Source organism: Gavia stellata, chromosome 27 (assembly GCF_030936135.1).
Source record: "Gavia stellata isolate bGavSte3 chromosome 27, bGavSte3.hap2, whole genome shotgun sequence".
In the NCBI taxonomy this organism is placed as follows: domain Eukaryota; kingdom Metazoa; phylum Chordata; class Aves; order Gaviiformes; family Gaviidae; genus Gavia; species Gavia stellata.
The window spans coordinates 1,176,848-1,194,611 of record NC_082620.1 but is presented as its reverse complement, the minus strand read 5'-3'; the positions used below and the strand labels follow the sequence as shown (position 1 = coordinate 1,194,611).

Genomic DNA, 17,764 nt, shown 5'->3' with positions numbered 1-17,764 from the left:
ATAAAATCGCAACAGATTTTTTTTTCTAACAAGGAAAGAAAAGAATTAAAGGCTGTTTCTAGTCCTCCTCAAGTGCACAAATATTAAAGCCAATTCATTCCTCCCACTTATGTCGTGCCTTTTGAAAGTTAACTGTTTCCAAGGTTAAATAAAGTTAATAGCGTTAATTGGCATCTGAAGCTGCATTATGCCTTCCCCACTGTCCCAGATCTCCCTTCCTGCAGCTCTCACACCCAGCTGCTCTCCCCGAATTAGAAGACACCCATGAGGTTGAGCATCCCTACACAAAAGCACCCCGAAGCCCGAAAGGCACCGACAGCAGGTGCTGAGACACAGATGTGCTTTACGTTTCCAGCACAGTTTTACCCAGATTTAAATGAACAAGGTAAAAAGCACAGCAATGAATCAAAAATAATAAGATACGTTATATGAGCAAATATTCCCAGCATTATTAACCCAATCAAAAACCTACTAATCCTATTACAAAACAGAGTTCAGCTGCACTTCCAGCAGGTCTTTAACACAAAGGCCAAAAGAAGATTACGCTTCTCCGGGATTTATCAGCTCTTAAATAACTTGCATTTTCAAATCTCCACCTGCAGTCATACATTCCTGCAAGCTCAGAATTAGAGAGCTGCATTAAAAATACGTGTTGCGAAGAAGCCTGACCCGGATGTACAGACGCACACACAAGAAAAGAAGTGAGAAGTACGAGAGGTCAAGTTCTTGACTGCTCAGAAAAAAAATACATTAATGCATATGTCTGGAAGGCAGGTTTCTTGCCCACAAAGCACCGTCAAGAGTTTAGTTGTTTGAATTTTCTTTATCCTCATTATCTGGTACGGACAGAAGACCCAGGAAACGGAAATCTGCTGTTCAGAGGGGCAGCACGCGCATGCAAACTTCTTCCTTGGCCGGTCCAGCCCTGATTTCTTCACTTGCGCAAGGAAAGTTTAATCTTTCATTCTGTGTCCACATCATTGTGGCTGCGGACACCTGCTAATTAATATCCTGACTGACAACCGTACCTGCTCCACAAGTTACAGGATTCTGCGTGGTTTTCATCGGCATGAAATCCACTATAATGGCACCTTACATAAAACAAGGAGGTTCCCGTATGGAAAAGCTCTCTGGGTGAGGAGCTCCCTGCAAAGCTTAGAGAGCCGACTCTGACCAAGGTGTCCACAAAAGATGCTCTCCAAACACAGAAAATGACGGACAGGGCGTTTGCACAAATGTGACAATGAAATTAGGGAGCCCCTCGCGCTCCAAGGGCCGTGGAAGTTTATTATCTGACTTTACACATAGCAAAGTATACATGGACTCGGATATTGGGGAATAGCTGCATTTGAGGGAAGATGAGTGTAATGTGTAGTTCGCAGGCAACGAAACACAGAAGGCAGCTGCCCCCAACACGAGGAGTGAACAGCTACCGCAACGTTCACTACGTCCCAGAGCACCTGACTTATCACAGGGCACAAATGGGTGAGGTTACGATTAAATTACATTCCTCCTTCCATTCCAATTCATTAATAAACACCGCTTTACTAAAAGCATCTAAAATCTAAATTGGGCTACGAACGATGGGAGGGAGGTACTGAATAAACATCATGGTTATAACAAGATTCCAGCTCCTGTAGAAAGGATCCAAGATAATAAAACAGGGGCTTGGGGATTGCCTATAAACATGCCACAGATGGCACACAGACATGCTTCCTGGCACAGATTCCCAGACCTTAAGGTACTAAGGAATGTCTCACTGCTATTACAAACGCTAATTTAGCAATGGTGACATTTTTGAGGACCAGAATGAGACCACAAAACTCTTTTCACTTAAGGCAAAGAACCAGATGGTAACAAGTTTCAGCTAGTACAATCTGTTTCGGATTTAAATCAGCCACCTAAAAGTCAAGGTCTCTGTACACCAAGATCCTGAGAATTCAGCTCTCTTGCACTTTTGTTTTCTGCGGGTGTATCTCGACATTGTCAGAAACAGATAAGGGATTATTAAACACAGCTGTCAATAACTACAACAGCTTCAGAGTAAGGTCTCAATAGATGCCACAGGGTCCTCTGCTAACTGGATACGCCATCATTTTAGCCTAAGAGGTAGCCGCGGGCACAAAGCACCGATCTGTTCAGTGCACAGCGTGTTCCTAACGAGAGCTAAAGCTTTCCCTGATTACAGAGGAAATTCCTGGCAATTTGTTCCAAGCATGGTCAGTCGGTGCTTACAAACCGTGGTCCCGGGCTAAAAGAATGCCTCGGCATGCACATCAGAGCCTGCAGTTTTAAAGCTGAGGCGGAGAAAGCCAAGAGTCTTTTCCAAACCATTCCCCTCTTGCGTTGCTTCATCTCACACGCCAGAACCCGCTGCACTTGTTCCTCTGGATCCTTCAAAACACTCCTAGGTCATGAGGAGGGATGAAAATCGTCTTCTCCTGATGCCCTGAGCTTCGCACACTGCCTCCTGCTCGTGGTACAACAGGAGCAGCCCTCTCCTTCTCTTTTGATCACTCACGGGACAGAGGGAAGCACTTCTCTGCTGCCTCCTTCCAAGCCCCGGTCTGGTTGCTTTGGAAGAGCTCCACTTTCTCGTTATTCCCGTCTTAAGGCACGACTACACCATAAATTGCTGTAACGTAAAGCCGGAGCAGCGGGGCAGATTTACAGCATTTCAGCTGCTTTGCGTTAACCGCCTGCGTGAATGCTCTTTGCCTGCACTACTTGCACTGGACTATCTCACATCCATCATGGGGTGAGAGTGCAGTGCTCAGGCAACAGCTATGCCCGGCACACCGTAAATCCATGCCCTACCTGATCTCAGGACAACTTGCTCTGGTAGCCGTGCCCCGGGAGAAACTTCTCTACTCCTTTTTCAGTGAATTCTCCTTTCCTCTGTACACTGAGAAAGCGAATTGTCTCAAACCAGCCATTTCTGAAGTCTGCAAGCCAAGAGAAGAGGCAGAGGAGATGCGCCCCTCCTCTCCCAGTCGGTACGAGGGGCCCTTTTGCACAAAGAACAACAGAAATATGAAATTTTATGTACATGGGGCCACATCTGGCCATAACATCACTGCGGCAACATGTGCTGTGCATTCCCCAACGCCGGCGGAGTTCAACACATTCCTGAGAGCAGCAGCATGATTTCAAGGCCCTGGAATTTGGGAAGCAGAAACGCTGTCTCTTGCTGCAGAGATGGGGGTGTGCAACTGTTTCTCATTGCTGCCAAGCTCTTCTCGTTTTGCTGCAGAAACTAATTCTGAAGGGCAGCAAAGTGCCAGAGGCTGGTCATTATGAAAGACTTCAGAGGAAGTGGAACAGCAAGCCTCTCTCTTGTTTTGGCTATGTCAAATGGGAAAGGTAGAAGAATAAGTGAAAAAGACACCAAACCACAGCACCGCACGATCATCTGTTTCTGTTTACTTAAATAAAGTTAAAGGAAAGCCTGCTACAAAGGTACAACATAACTTTGCACCTGACTTTTCTTCCCACAGGAGACACTAAATATCCCATACACCTCCTGATCTGTGGTTCCCAAAGTCTCTCTTACAGACCACTCAACACAATGCTGTCATCTTGTCACGCAGAAGTTGGCAGACCTATAAAGTGGTCCAGCTCCCAGTGCCCAGAGCTTTTGTGAGGGACAGGAGTTCCTTTTATCACTTAGTCGCGTTTTAAGATATTACCTAATCTTCCATCACCCAGACTTACTGGAACAGGCAGCTTTAGAGCAGCCAGGCCAGCGAGGGGACCACTTGTGGAACCACAGCACTTATTAACCCTCTGTTCTCCTTTGCAGCATGGCTTCTGCAAGATCCCCAGTTGAAGAAACCGGTAAGCGACTCAGCCCCAAGAGGAGGGATGCCGAGATGCCTGTTAAATGGAAGCGAGGGACTGACCCCTCTGCTGAGCCCTGGACTGACAGCACTCAGTAATTCGTGACCACACAAGCAAGTAATACATATTCTATCACTTGCAAAATTATTTTTAGACCTAAATGATATCCGAAGCCTAAAACCATACACAAATATTTTCATTCACTACTGCCTAAACAGCAGTCCCTACCTTGGAAAGACTCAGTTTTACGAGTATTCATTAAGTCACGGTGCTGGTGGAGAAATCAATGACCCCCTAATCACATTCTAATTGAAATGAAGCGGTCTCTTCCTTACTTTTTTAATTACTGTCAAATCAAGAACACACACACCCCTCGCCATGCACGAACACACACTGCTACGTTAGGCAGAACTGGACAAATGCAAAGCCAACCTTTGCTCAACGTTCAGTCATCAACGTAGTGCAGGTTGTTAAGATACAGAGTAGTTTGTGAAGTGTTATATTGCTGTTGAAGAAATCAGTACATACCATGCCAGCGCTGGTCCCTTTACCTCAAAAGGGAAACAGCAGGATTTAAGGGGTGCAAGAATCAGACAAAAAGAACAGTTACAGCATGGAAAAAACTTTCAAGTGATGAGAGATTTAAAGGATTTTGATTGTTTACCTAAAAGAAAACAAATAAATGAAGTCATGATAGAAGGTCACAAAACAACAAGCGGTCTGGAAATAGGAAACTTCCACTCACCTCATTTCTTAAACGCAAGGACAAGAGGGCATTCAGTGGAACTCACAGGAGACAAATGATGGATGCAATGAAAAGGTAATACTTTCATCCAACACTCCGCTCAGCTGGGGCATTTCTTACCACAATATAACACTGAAACTCAACACCTGACAGGGGCTGAAGTGAGATATATGTAAGAATATTCAGAACTCTAGTGTTAAAAAAACCAACACCTTAAAGTTTACCCAAACCTCTAATAGTTCAGGGATATGGAAAACCTTCTGTGGGGACAAGTTACCCTGTAACTGGTTATGCCAAGAGTCCTGAACCCCCTTCAACCTTACTGGTGGAAGCGTCCCAAGCGTAGGCACTTCCATTTTAACTCTTCACCATCACCTCCAGCTGCACATGAGAGGGTCAACTGATGGGACACCACAACAGTGAAAATACCTGGTCAGAGGCAAGCAGGTGCTGTGAATGAACAGAAACCACTATTTTTGCTGCTTTGCTAACGAATCCCAGCTTTGCAGGAATCACTTAGGGAAAGCTCCCCAGACCTCACTCGTCTATAGTCCCAAAAGAGTGCAATGACCCATGCTTCGCCTGGCTTATAGCCTTGCATCTTGCTTTTTCTTCCTCTCGCTAAGCACGCAAGGGCCAGCCCCGTACAGTCAGAGGACAAATACCCTCCTAGAGCGCTCGATGATCCTCAGCTGACATGGAGGACGTAAGGTCAAACCGCTCCTACTAGCAGCATCGGAGTGACACAATCTGACGCTCATTTCCAAGACGATAAGAGCCAGCAGAACAGGAAACAAGCGTTTTCCCGGCTGGCTGGAGTGGTGATTTGGCACACAGCCCGCTCTCTACGTATGCTCTGACTCAACAGGAAAATATTAAGGGAAGAAAAAAAACCTTGATTAGAATATTTTTTTAAAGAGGCTGCCTAGAATGTTCTCTTTCTTCCCTTCTTATCTGCCACATGATTAGCTTCCCTCTGTTGACAAGGTTTACCAGGAATTAATTTCTTGATACATGACACAAGCCAGACAGTATTTTAGGGTTTTGCCCTGCAACCCTGCTACGTTCTCCCTCTGTTACGTGAGGCTCAGTCTTCAAACCAGAGACTTTATTTCCAACAACCATGCAGCAGGAGCGCAAAAAACGGCTCCGAGACCGCTGACTAATGCCTGCAAGCTACTTACGATCCTGAATAGGTACTTCAGCCTCTAATTTCCCACTCCATAAAGGACAAGCATTTGCACATTTTCAAACATGACCACAAGTTTCTAGTCTTCCCACCAAGTTTTATCCAGAATGTGTAATATTAAGGTGAAGTGTTCCTTACATGACCTTATTTGTTTTCACACGTCTCCTAGTCCAAAAGGTCAGTTGCAGTTTAATATTTCATCCAAATTACAGAGGCTGGCAGGAGGACGAGAAAGCTTGCCTTCTCCCAGCGCTGCAATACGCTCGAGGCTCTCACCACCACCTCACTGCGGCGCGCAGCCGTTCCCAGCCCATCCTCGGCTTGTCAGCCTGCCTCCCCACTTAACGTCTTGTTCAGAACGAAACCACACTTCTTAATAGCCGACCTACTCACGTCTTCCTACTTTATTCCTTTCATTCGAACAAGTATAAATTAAACAAGAGCAAACGAAACACAAGGCTTTCCTCTATCTCAAACCTCAATGCTTTTACATATCCCACTTTCCCCAATCCTGTATCTTTTATCTCCCCTCTTTCTGCGCCCCATTACCTGCCTCTTTTGCCCCTTCCTTTTTTAAGATAAGCTCCTCCACTCTCACGTCAACCCTATAGAATATTCATCTAATAAAGACTACAAAAAGACCAATTTATTCCCCATATCTTACTAAACGCTATTTCTCCATTCTTATTATAACTCCTATTTATCTCTTCTTCTGTACTTTTTTTGTAATCAGTCCTTTGTCTCGTTCCTTTTATTAGCATTCATTTTTGTAATTCATTTTACTGTCCCACTTAGGAGAATAACAGAATTGCAGCATCAAGTACAAAACATTTGAAATGGAAAATCCCTAACAGAGGACATCGGGCACTTTTACAGCGTTTAAAATGGAAGTCAGGCCATGCCCCAAAGCAACCTAACCCAACAGTGAAGCACATTCCTGATCAACGAGTATTTCCTATAACTATTCAAGTTGCTTATAGTTTCTGTTACAGAATCAACAATGAACTGATGCCTAATAAACTTGAGTGCTACCGGTAAGTCACTGCAAGGTTCGAGCCGCATAAAAACGTTATTCACTAATCAAGTTTTCTAATTGGTCACAGACAAGACAGCGATGTCAATTTTTGAGCAGCAAAGCTGAGAATCAAACAAGAGGAAGAGAGGGAGCCTGGGAACACTCTGCCCCAATGCCAGGTCTTACCTGTGAAAGCCCTGGGGACGATGCATGTCCCGGTGGCGTTGCTGCAAGATTTGGGTGTCCCTTATTTATTTCATGTGCAGTGTAAGGGGATGGGGCCGGAGGACCCGGTTGTCTTGCTACTTGTGTTACCTGTGTGGAGATAAACTGTTAGTAAAACATAATATTAGTAATCCAATCTGTATAGATACTGTAATCTTATTTCGAAGAAAGCAGCTAGCAGCGTCTTTATATATATATAAAAAATAATACATATATTTATCTAAGTGAAACACTGTACAAGTTGGTTAACTAGTTATATGACGCAGGAAAATGGGGAAGGATCAAAAAATAAGAGCACCAGCAGGAGTCACTGGTAGAAATGTGTAGGAACTGGATGAGCTGTACTGCTGGGGTCTTGCTTTGCAATATCCCTTTGACTTCAGGCCTGGGATCTTCTGATCCCTCCATTATAAGCCATATCAAACAATGTCGTGATTTTGCAAAGGGATACACATTACCAGTGACCCAAAAAACAAAATAAGGGGAAAATTTGCATATTCCCCTCCAGAAAGGGAAAAAAGGACTGCACAGAGGCCTTGTTATCTGTATCTGCATACACTTATCTCCTTTCTCAGCTTCTATTAAAAAATACTAATCAGAACACATTAAACAAAATGTTGTAAAATACATTCAACGCACATATACTTGCTGCACTGTACTATCTCCATGATGGAAGTGCTTTAAATATACTTTATACAGTCACTATAATTAAAAAAGGAGAATCAAAGGAAAAAAAAAGAATCACATAACCATTGGATGCCACCCCGCAGCAATTCAACACAACTAAATTTTTGCAGATTTGGTTAAAGCTTACAGTACAGAAGTCCAGCACTCACTTCTCGCTGACCTTTTCTCAGACCTATAGTTCGCTTGCTGAAAAGCACCACTTAGCTATAGGCACTTAAAAGCACAAAACCAAGCAATGCTTAAAAGGGGACGCTGCCATTGCGTAGGTAGATATGTGTGTGTATATATTTCCCTAGCATCAGAAAAGAAGGCAGAAGGAAATTCCTGGCTCTTGATCTTTAACGGAGTATTAGCACCAAGCTCCAAGAGAGCAAAGTGTGAGAGCAAAAGTCATAAGAGTTCATGACTGAATGCTTTTTCCTAGTCATTTTATTGCACTCCAAGTTATCAATGCCTGTTGTTACATTACCTAAACCACTAAAACAGCTGCACCACCACCGAGAATGATAACATGCGATTTCTCGAGGCTTGGAAACAGTTCAGAATTGTTCGCTGCGGGAAGACGACTTACAGCACCCTGGTGCTCATCAGAGAAAAGGGTGGGTCAAGTCAGAGAACCTCATTCTCCGTCCCCAGCTGGATCCTTCCCTTCCCCAGGGGGGAATCATGTCCTTTTTTTTTGGCTGATCTAGATTGGCAGGTGTGTGCAAACAGCCTCAGTCAGCTGAATCGAAACCAGCGTTACAGAGGGCATCATAAAACTTTCCACGTCCCATCCCCAAGAAAATCAAAGTCTCTTACATGACTCCCAAGACAACCTTGAAAGACTCGTCATGTCAATCGTGCAGTAGTCGGGTGTTTAGAAGTGACTATGTATCATGACAGATATAAAAAAAGTGCAGTTAAGGGAGGGAGAAGGAAGCAAAGGCAACACAAAATACAAGGAAATCATTCATCCTAACAGCCCCGTCGGTAGGCTGAGTGCGTACTCATCACCAAGATGTCTCCTTGAATGTCACTTCTCGTGGAGAAAAAGAGGTTATTTTGCAATAGCTGTGGTACTTCAAACACTGCCAGCTTTTATCTCCCTACACTTACAAGTGCATACACTATTCCAACTAAGGCCAGAGCCATCCAAAATCCTCTGATCTCCAACAGCACCCAAGTCCACACAGACATTTGACGAGGGGGCCGGGGGCACTAATAATATCCCAGGTTAGCGTAAGCATTCAACAGTCCTCTTCAGAAATGAAACCACGCAAATAACCGAGGTTAGAGGTTAATTAAAGACTGCAAGGAATGCTGTTCTGAATTGGTATGAAATCTGGAAGCCAAACCAAAAGGAAAGCTGTGCAGCTGCATGAATGATGGGCCACGGGACACCTGTGCAATGCAGCAGACAGGTAGCAGAGACATTACAGACACTGGCCTGGACCTACTAAAATTTGCTTGAAAGCCTAATTAAGGCAACAGAATGATCATAAAATCATACCATCTTGATGCTTTGGCACTTGGGCAGTATCTGACAGGACTTTAGTCTGGAGAAGAGGAGGCTGAGGGGAGACCTCATCGCTCTCTACAATTACCTGAAAGGGGGTTGTGGGGAGGGGGGTGTTGGTCTCTTCTCCCAAGTGATGAGTGATAGAACGAGAGGAAAACGGCCTCAAGTTGCGCCAGGGGAGGTTTAGGCTGGATGTTAGGAAAAATGTCTTTACTGGGAGAGCGGTGAAACACTGGAATAAGCTGCCCAGGGAGGTGGTGGAGTCACCATCACTGGAGGTGTTCAAGGAACGTGTGGCCGTGGCACTGCGGGACATGGTTTAGTGGGCATGGTGGGGTTGGGTTGGTGGTTGGACTTGATGGTCTTACAGGTCTTTTCCAACCTTAGTGATTCTGTGACTTGCTACGATTAGCCAAGCCTAGCTCAGCGGACCCACAAAAGAGATCAGCTGCCCTTCCAGCACAAGCGAAAGCAGAGCGCGCCTTTCACGCCAGCTACAGCAAGGTAGGTATTTCTACAGCTTCCTCTTGGTAACAAAGTATTGACAAATTAACTGAAATGTAGGATACAGATTTGAACGTTAACAGGTGAGAAAGGAAGACAAACTTGCTGTATTTGTGTGTTTATTCACTGATTTTAAAAAAATCAACCAGGGAGAGACTCTACTAGCTCATAACTCATGTTATGGGATGTTTGCCCTCACAGTGCCTGAGGTTTGGTTTTCTGTTTATTAAATGGGATTCTGCAGAACATAAACTTGGTTTGTGATTACTATGGAAGCAAATATCCTTCTTAAATCTAGAGATTAAATTATTCTCCTAAAAATGGATACACAAAATTACATATTAATTTGCTAGTGTATCGCTTTCTTTTTTCCTTAACTGAGTAGCAAGAGGCTAACTTTAGTTTTCCAGAAGCCTGAATCCTGTGTTTTAAAGGAAATAATGAATGAAACATGAAATAAAACTCAGGCTGGAATTCTCTCTTTTCCTTTTGAGCTTAAATCTTTTGGTTTTAGCATCTTTCACAAGTTTTGGATTATTCTTCCCCCTCCAAGTACCTAATCTGAGACGCATGGTTGTGTCCATGAAACATTCAGGTTAGATCAGAATGGATAGGGCGTGCCACAAAAATCTCTCGATTATGGGGACAATAGTTTATCATTAAGAACTGCTCTTTTCCTAAAAAAATTAAAAAAAAAAAAAAAGGCTCCAACTCAGACAGAACCTCTTTCCTTCCAGCATTCAATTTATTCGCTCGGGCTGGTGCAAACAGCTTCAAAGTAGCGCTGACAGCATCTGAGGAACTAAGCATCCCTCTCGCACACTTTGCAGCCTCCACCGCAGCCGGGCAGGGGAACGAGTCGGCCTCCTGACCCAGATCCTTCCTTTAAGCACAGGGTGGCTGGAGCAGCTAATCCTCCCTAATCTCTTTTCTACAGGATTCTCTTCATCGCAGGAAGATCCCTTTAAAGGACACAAAGGCAAATCACAGTACCTCTGCTGGGTGTGAAATTACCGGGGGGCCACCAATGGGCACCCCGTTGCCCAAAAGCAGCCAAATGAACACCCAAGGGAGCAAAGGCCAGAGTCAAACCTCAGTCACTGAAAATTTGGGGCAAGCAGGTTCTTCAACACCTCACTTTCCCATTACCTTCTTTACCATCAGCTGGCACTGAGTCAGGCAACCTGACACGAGGTGGAATCTGCCCCAAAGAGACCCAGTGAGATTGCAATTAACACAGCAAATTGAAACCAGCATTGGATCGAGCCACGCTACAGAAACTCTGCTCAAGGCTACACCCAACCAACTTACACGCACTTCTCTCCAAACAGGTACATCAAATGAACGCTCGTTTCTAATCAGTTCGCATCCAGGAGTCAATGCTGTTCCTTAGCTTATAAAAGTTTATCTCAAAGTATTTTTGGTCCAAGCTTCAGCGCTTGAGATCACAGCGTGTTACTGGGGCAGTTACGAACCTCCACCGTAATCTGCCAAAAAAGGTTATTCGTGTGAGAACTGGATGTACATTAACACAGCTCTTTTTCTTACCCGATTCCCAACTCATGCCTCATGCTGAATTTGAGGAGCACATCTGCTTCTGATCATGCGTCCATATTCGTTTCGTTTTCAATAGAAATCAGCCCCTGTTACTCCGGGTGCAGGCACGCACGGTGGCCTCTGCTATTTAAGGCCACCTTTGGCGCAGTTCCCTTTCTGTCAGAAGTCAATGTCTTTCCCTCAAACTCCAAGCCAAAAAGCTTCTTTGAATACGTTTCTTTGAAATATTTTACAACAGAAACAAAATTCCATTCTTCCTCCATTCCCCTTTCCAGATTCCACAGGTCTGGGGTATTACAGCAGATGTAGAACTAGTTGCATTAATTTCTTGTAGTATAAAGAATTAGGAAACACCAAGCAAGGAGCTGCTTACAGGACGAAACCCAAATCTTCATGTCCAAAAGTAGCTCTTATGATATAACATTCTCCTTTATTGATAAATTATTACAAGATTAGTTCGTTGAAAAAATTATTTCCAACTGTGATTTGCTTTAAAATAATTCTACTGCTGGATTTATTTATTAAAAAAAAACAAAACCCAACAAAAACCCACAACCTACCAAATATCAGTATTTTCTACAGTATACTATATAAAATAAACGAAGATGATACATGACGAGGTTAGGTGGTTTTGATTTAAATACCAGTATGACTTCATTGAGAAAGAGTTTCTACCATGGTTTTGTTGGGAATTTTGAGCATCTCCAAGTTCTCGCACAAACCTCATTTCATCTGACAAATCACACTTTGTCTCTCCCTCACCTCCTATCTCCGCCCTACAGGAAAATGTGTTCCTCTGACTTTATTTCAAGGGAGATTATTGGGGCTCACAGTGAAAGCCACATAATTTTCCATTCCCATTTTTGGCAAGCAGCACGTAGTTCTGGGAAGAAAAAAAAGAGCTCGGGAATGTGCAAGTGAGGTCCTGATAACACATGTGAAAAGCCATGGAAAGGATAACCGAATTATTTTTCATCTTTATCTAACTGAAACTAGTGGTTTCATCTGTGGCTTGCCCATATCGCAAATGATTTGTCCTCCCACCCCATGCATGACATACTATCACCTTCAGGGAAAACACCGGCGCAGCTCAGAGTCACTGTACGGTGGTGTCAGACCACAGACCTCTTCCTAAACCAGCCACCCTCCACCAAAATACACGTACTGGAAAACTGCGATGCATAATCCGTGTGGAAACCCACATACGATGACGAGCAAACAAAATGTGGAAGTAAAAAAGCGGTCACTGGGTGCTGAAGATACCTCTTCCATACCTCTGTACTACAGGAGTTCTGTAAAATCTAGATGAACTATACATAAAAATCATAAATTAAAAAATGAGCTATTTGTTGCAAACCCAGACCTTAAATACACAACGCTGCCACTCGTGTAATAAACCACAGAGACCTGTGATGAATGAATTTGTCAAGGACCTCCGATCATGTGCCTCTTCCATCCTAATTCATCTTTTCTAGGACTTACTCTAAATTTGCAATCTGCCAAGGGCTTCAAATAGAAGCTCAAGAGGAACCTAGCTGAGAAATTTCTCTCCTTTCCCTAAAAGATGAAATTTTCTTTCAAACTTGCATTTTCCTAAAGCCTAGAACGGAGGTACTCCCAGCCCTGGCTTCTATTCCTGTAGCATATCAAGGAGTGATATTCTTCCACACTGAAAAAGCTATTTTAGGTCATTCTTCACAGTTACTTTTGTATTTTACATTGATTTAAATTTTTACAGTCATATTTTCCCACAGGCATCTCAATTACGTCTTTGGAGGAAAGAATTGAAAAAAATAACCTTCTTTTTCCCCAAAAAAGGAATTCAGGTATTTTTAAAGTGGTTTTTAAGTGCTGTATGGGGTATACAAAGAATAATATAGACTGAATTATTTATTACAACTGTTTGTACATTTACGTTCCTTTGGTTTTGCTTTTTTGCATACATACGTATGTATGTGATATTGAGGACAAAGCTAGGGGGAAAAAAAAAAAAACCCAGAAAAAAACCAGCCTGCAGCTGGAGTCTGTCGATCCACTGCTGTCAAAGCCACAAACCTCAAAATCTTAAACCCTCGTCAGAGTTGTACCCCAACATTTCCAACTCACCTGGATGGAAATCCACTGCTGGCTGGCCACCAGACCACGGCCAAGTCTTTCTGCTACTGCAACTACCGCCCGAGCCTCTGCCTTTCTCGGACCGACAGCCACTGGACTTTTGCGCTTAATCCTGCACAAAGCTCAGCTTTGCATCGCTTAACAGCGGTCTCTCTGGTAGAAAAGGCGATCACAAAACTCTTCTCTACAGCCCAAAAAAGGAAGGGGCTAAAGATGCTCCAGACCCGGACTCTGCACATGGAGGAGATGGAGCTGGTAACCCCTTCACCAGTTATCCAGGCAAACAGGGGGAAGGAGGAAACCTTGTACAGCAGCTTATGTTTTTCTATAAGCAGCTTATGTTACTGCATAAAATACAGTGAATTTCTTCCATCTACAGCTTTTCTTCCTGTTTTCCAAATAATTAAAAGAGCAGCTTAAAAGCGTTTTTTTGGCATCAAAAAATATTTGCACTATCCCACCAGAAAAGCAAAATATTACTTTCCCAGGGCGGTGCTGATTTAGCAAAGCTTATAAATAACACTGGGTTTCCAGCTATTACCATTTGAAAAAAAGAAATGAATAAAAGGAAAATGCTATCATATGTTCACAAATAAACATCGCTACGTCTCTAAGCTAAATTTCCTCGATAATCAAACTTTATAAACAAACATGTAGGACAGTGAGCCAAAAGCACCTATCCTAATATTCCTTCTACCATCAAAACATTTCTTCCTCTATGTAATGGAATGTTTCATGTGAAAAACAAACCTTCCTTGATTGTTTTTCTGATAAGAAACTCTTAGAAATGAGCAGCCACTAATACACTCCAACAAGTCAGTCTTCAAGATGCAGGAGGCAGAGAAGAGATGGTGCCAACAGACTGAAAATATGGCCAGTAACATTTTCACTCAGGTGAAACTCTGTTAGGAAAACCCACTCTCGTATCTGCTAAATAAAACTAAACACTTAACACTAAAACACTTAACAAAAAGTGGAACGGACCCAGAAGTCCCCAAGATTTCTTCCTTTCCTACTCACATGCAACAAAAAAGGGTCTTCATCCAGCATCATTTATTTTAGGAGGCAAAAAAAAGTTGCATTTTTGTAACTGTAAGTTTTTTTTAAATTGTATGGGGTTTAAATGTATTTTTTTAAAAAAAACTATACGATTTCCTTGGAAATCGTGCTTGGAAAACGTGCTCCTTTCAAAAGCAACGCGACCGCAGCGGCACCAGCCAGATACTCACAGTGCTGTACACAGCGGAGACGGTCGGAGTGAAGATCCGATCCTCGAGGGGCTGCTGAACAGGACCTCGGGGGATTCTGCAATACAGCAAGTTAAGGAAAGCAGCATCGAAGGAAGGGTCACGTTTTGGGTGATAAACACAGCCAATGCGTCGTCCATCAACGCAGCGGGTCACCTTCTACGCTCAGGCAGACACACAAACATCTCCGAGGCACTCACACGCAACCAGGCCGCTACGGTCCTTCAAGGTTTTCCAAAAGAGGACCAAAGCGTGGCTTCAAAAGGCAGATGTCACCGACAAATATAGCAAGAGAAACCGAAAGCAAAGGAATCGCCAAACAATCTACAAAACCTTTGTCCTGTCAAGAGGATCCCCCACCTTTTTTTTTTTTCTTTTTTTTAAAGAGTAAGGGGAAAAAACCCCAAACCCAAAAGCTCTTCGCATTCAGCGAGACAAACCCTGCTGATCAGCAGGGCATTTTCTGACAAAGGCAGCGCCTGTTTTGCTAACCACGCAGGAATCGTGTTATAATTGTTTCCTTGTTTGTCTCTCTTCAACCAGCAACTCCTTTCCTCATCCACCCACCAAAATCGCTTCTAAAAGGGGCTGTCAGATGGATTTTAAGTTTCGATGATCTGCTGCAGGGTTATTCAGAGGCAAATTGCAATAGTTTTCTTAAATTGGAAAGGTATTGTGGGAATCCAAGGGGGAAAAAAAAAATAGGGAAAAAGACTTCAGGCAACAAACAAATAAGCTAGAATCCGGTTTACTTGCGGAATAAAACAAGGGGATGCAGGTATTTAAAAGCAAAAAGCCTCCTGACTTAGCTAACACCTTGTGGCCTTAGGTCCAGCGTATGTCTACTCAATACCCGACGCCCACTGTCATAAAATAACCATGCTTAACTTGCTGAAAAGTTTTCCACTAAATGCCGTATTCAGATTTCACCTTTTTGCTGTTTACATTTTATACGTCAAAGCCTCTTGGAAAATGAGAACAGCCTGATTGATTCAGTTTCTTGCACGCAAGCCAGCAACACAGACCTCACATGTTAACGTAATGGCGGATACTCAAAAAAAAAAAATAAAATCATGAAAACACTTCTTGGGTTTTGTTCAAATGAAGGAAAAAACCCACTTGTAAGTTAAATTTTGAACCTAGAAGATTAGTTTGAGTCTTCCAAGAATCCTCCCTTGGCACTACAAGTTTGATCTCCAAAGAAACGCTCCTCCCCAAACCTTTGCAGGGACCAACATCACAGCGGCAGCAGAGACCCTGCCAGTGCTGTCGAGACTCAACGGCGATCCAAGCTCCACCATCCTACCCGTTCCCCTTCCTTAAAATGGATGAAATTTTAAGGTTGAGGTAAGAACTGCTCAGCCATGACCCGCTCTGCATCTGTCGATCGTCTGCAGCACTCCCCAGCCGGGTCTCCTCCTCCGAGACCAGTCCTACGGCAGAGCAGAAGCAGATTTACAGTATGGCACTATTTTGATACTGAACACATCACTAAAAAGGTCCACCCTCACTAAGCAGGCTGAGAAATTGTTCTAAAAACTTCCAATTCTGTTATGTATTCGCTGTTTGAACGCCAGACATGATAAAAACCCTGCATTATAGGATTACGCATGGAAAAGACCGCCCCTGACCTTCACAACACCTTTGCACGTACGTAATGTCCCCGTTAAAGCCTGGCAGGTGTAAAACAGGACGCCTACGACCAGCTCCAGATTGAGAGAACCGAGATGAGGATCTGGCACCGCTGGCTCCCAAGACGGTGCTCACTCAGCCTACGTATTATCTTTTTTTTTTTAAATGAGTGAAAGAATTTATTTTCAGGCTCTAAGGCTTATCTTCAACTTGCAGACTTGCCAGCTCGCGCATAAGTGGTATCGTTTGATAGAACAAAGAGGTTTTTAACAACAAAATTAGACGTAAAATCCTGACTTCAGCGAAGCAACGGGAAGATTTGCCACAGACTTCAACAGAACCGAGGCGTCACTCCCAGCCTTCATCCCGAGGATCTTACATTCATTCCTGAGATTCGGAAAACACCGACAGAAAGCCAAAATTTGGGAGAGGAAGATTAGAAACACACTGCAAGACAGACCAAAAACTCGCCAATTTTCTGCACGCCACCGCTGTAGCACCCTACCCTCACACCCATAACCATCTTCCGATAAAGAAGGATAGGGCGGAGGCACAGTTTTAAGCTGCCGCCCTTCTGTCACCACTGAGATTTCCAATCTCGAGGCAGTTTTGACTTAATTAATTGAAGCAATCGCTGCTTCAAAAGGGATCGTTCCTGAGTTTGGAAAAACTGTTTCATCCTTGAGAAGGTTGGGATTTATTTTCTTATTTTAGAACTTATATAAGCCAGGAGAAAATAATCTTCTTTGAGCAGAGTAACCGCTCTTTTTGCACCCAGGAAGGGCTGCCTAAAGGAACGAGCAGTTTAGATGGATTTTCAGAGTTTGGGGTTGCTGTTTAAGATCCTTTCTAGGAAGTGATGCTTCTCATCAGATGAAAAAGAAACCTTTTAAGTCCTTTTTGCCGAAGGACTGAACCTGGACATGAGACTGATAGGGACAAAAATGCCTTAAATTCCAGTAAGCCTTAATGAGATACAATGGTTGGGGAAAGCGATTATTTTCCACATCTGACTTCTGGTATCTATAGACTGACTCTCTGCAAAGAGGTCGGCCGGCGGAAAGGTTACCGCTTCCCTGCAAGTCTCCCGGAGCTTGTTTCTGCCCCCCTGGTAGAAGTGACAACCCTCCTTCCCCTTACATCTGCCAAAGGAGTCCATCCTGGGGTAAGAGTTGCTGTTATTTCAGGAGAAGCGAGCCAGGGTGACTGCAAAAGTTCATCAGCAGACTCTTGCTAACGAGGCTGTTTTTCCTAGAAGTGGGTTAAGAGTGACAGCACAGGAGACTCCACCATGGGACGTGAATGGGTCATAGCAGGCAGATGGGAAGCGAAACCTCATCCAGCAGCATCGTCTCATCCACGTCCACGGCAAACCATCCTCTGGGACACTCATCTTCTTTCGCTACATAGAGATTTCGGTACCATCGAGAGCTGCACAACCCTAGATGCAACGCAAACCACACGAACGCTGCCCTCCCACTGCCCCCATCACACGCAGTGAAGTTTG

The 17,764-nt window shown here is 43.7% G+C and overlaps 1 protein-coding gene across 1 annotated transcript in view; it reads right to left on the bottom strand.

Annotated features, from left to right (window-relative positions):
• EIF4G3 (eukaryotic translation initiation factor 4 gamma 3) overlaps positions 1-17,764 on the bottom strand; it is a 149,838-nt gene that overhangs the window by 91,962 nt on the left and 40,112 nt on the right. The window contains exons 2-3 of the mRNA XM_059830114.1: positions 14,608-14,683; positions 6,976-7,104 (exon numbers count right to left, since the gene is read on the bottom strand). The gene's annotated coding sequence lies outside the window, so the exon portion shown is untranslated. The remainder of the gene's footprint in view (positions 1-6,975; positions 7,105-14,607; positions 14,684-17,764) is intronic.